At 51.9% G+C, this 2,249-nt stretch overlaps 1 long non-coding RNA gene across 1 annotated transcript; it reads left to right on the plus strand.

Annotated features, from left to right (window-relative positions):
* Positions 1–1,411: 1,411 nt before the first annotated feature.
* Positions 1,412–1,921, plus strand: LOC124058190. The gene is made up of 2 exons (XR_006843221.1): positions 1,412–1,653; positions 1,726–1,921. It is a non-coding gene; the product is annotated as an uncharacterized LOC124058190 (long non-coding RNA).
* The last annotated feature ends 328 nt before the right edge of the window (positions 1,922–2,249 follow it).

Raw genomic sequence — 2,249 nt, forward strand, 5'->3', positions numbered from 1 at the left:
CTCTGCTGAAAGGAACTATGACGTAGGTAACCAGGAGTTGTTGGCTGTCAAACTCGCTCTCGAGGAATGGCGACATTGGTTACAGGGATCTGAACAGCCTTTTTTAGTCTGGACAGACCACAAAAATCTGTCTTACATCCAGACGGCTAAGAGACTAAATGCCCGTCAGGCACGCTGGCAGCTGTTTTTCACCCGATTCAACTTTACCTTAACCTACAGGCCTGGTTCTCGGAACACTAAACCTGATGCTCTCTCCCGTCAGTTTTCTTCGTCCCAGACTTCAGCCGGTCCAGAAGAGATCCTGCCTTCCTCCCGAGTGGTTACCTGGGGAATCGAAGACTCGATTCAAGAGGGACTACAGACCGACCGTGATCCAGGTAATGGTCCACCTAACCGCTCTTATGTTCCCTTGGCTGCCCGTTCTCAGGTCCTGCAGTGGGCCCACTCCTCCAAGTGGGCATGCCATCCTGGGGCTCCACGGACTCTAACCATCCTCAAACGCCGTTTCTGGTGGCCTTCCATGGATAATGAGGTACGGAGTTTGTGGCAGCCTGTCCAGTCTGTGCTTGGGGAAAAACCTCTCATCGCCCTCCCGCAGGCCTCCTTCGTCCCCTGCCGGTGCCCTCTCGACCCTGGTCCCACATCGCTTTGGACTTCGGGGAACGGGCGAATCAGCACTTGGAATCCACCCTGAGATGTGTGGCGGCCTCTAACCCATCCTCCTGGAGTGCCCATCTTCTCTGGGTGGAATACGCCCACAACTCCCAAACCAGCGCCGCCATCGGTATGTCTCCCTTTGAGGCGTCCCTTGGGTACCTGCCCCCGCTGTTTCCGGCCCAGGAGGAGAAAATTGCGGTTCCCTCTGTGCAACTTCACCTCCGGCGTTGCAGACGGGTGTGGGGTGAGACTAAACGGGCCCTGCTTCGCTCTACTCAGGCAAACGAGCGGTCTGCCAACCGTCACCGAACCCCCGCCCCCCCCTATCAGGAGGGTCAGTCAGTCTGGCTGTCTACCAAGTCTGTTCCCCTACGCACTGAGTCCCGCAAACTTTCCCCTCGTTTCATTGGTCCCTTCTCCATCCTGAAAGTCATCATTCCTGTGACAGTGAAACTCCAGCTGCCTGCCTCCATGCGGATTCATCCCGTGTTCCACGTCTCTCAAATAAACCTCACCTCTCCAGTGCTTTGCAGCCCCCCACCACGCCCCCTCCGCCTCCCCGTTTGGTTGATGATGAGCTTGTCTACACGGTTAACCGACTGTTGGATGTCCGCCGCCGGGGCCGGGGTCTCCAGTACTTGGTGGACTGGACTGGGTATGGTCCAGAGGAGCGGTCCTAGGTTAATCCTGGATCCCCGCTTGGTGAGGGCTTTTCATTCTACCCATTCTCGCAGGCCTGTTCGTCCGGCAAGAGGCGGTCGTTGAGGGGGGGTACTGTTAGGATTGTGGCCGAATATTCAGCTGTTTTTCCTTTGTTTTGGTTTTTTGTTATTTTTTCCTTCAGGCACGCCGGGGACAGCTGTGTCGGCAGGACGGGGAATTGGAGCTGAGTGCAATCACCTGTATCATTTAGCCCACCTGTTTCCTGTTCTCCGCCCCTTACTTAAGGACCTTGTCTACATCCACTCTCCGCCAGTTCTTCAGCTTTTCCACGTGGTAGTACTTCGGCAAATGTTTGAAAACCTTCCTGAAAATTCCTTTCATCTTCTGATCCTCTTTTCCTTTCAGATCGCCAGCTCCAGTTCCCCGCCCAGCAGTGACGGCGTCCTTAGTTGTGTTTTTGAAACCCTCCGTTTGAGGACAACTTTTGTTGTATTTTTGAAACCCTCCGTTTGAGGACACCTTTTGTTGTATTTTGTTACCCTCCGTTTGAGGACACCTTTTGTTGTTGTTTGTTGAATAAATCTCTAAGTGAGAACCCGCACTTGGATCTTCCCTCTTTTCAGATATAGTCTGCTAACAGGCCCACTGTGATAACAGAAAATGTTCTTTTTGATACAGTTGGTATTTAAGATCTGTCCCTTAGTAGACACATAACAGGAGTCTTCACTCAGGAAGTCCACAACTGCCCAGAATGGAGCCAATAATGTACACAGTATATACAGTGTGAGAAAGTAACCAATCCTGTTTTACATTTCCAACACTTACTGTCATTCAGCAGTCTCATTCTATGTAATCTCACAGGGGTATGATAATATTTGTGTATAATCTTATAGTGTGAACTTTCCTTGCGCCTCCTTTACATACTTTCC

The sequence above is a fragment of the Scatophagus argus genome, chromosome 4, assembly GCF_020382885.2.
Source record: "Scatophagus argus isolate fScaArg1 chromosome 4, fScaArg1.pri, whole genome shotgun sequence".
Taxonomy (NCBI): Eukaryota; Metazoa; Chordata; class Actinopteri; family Scatophagidae; genus Scatophagus; species Scatophagus argus.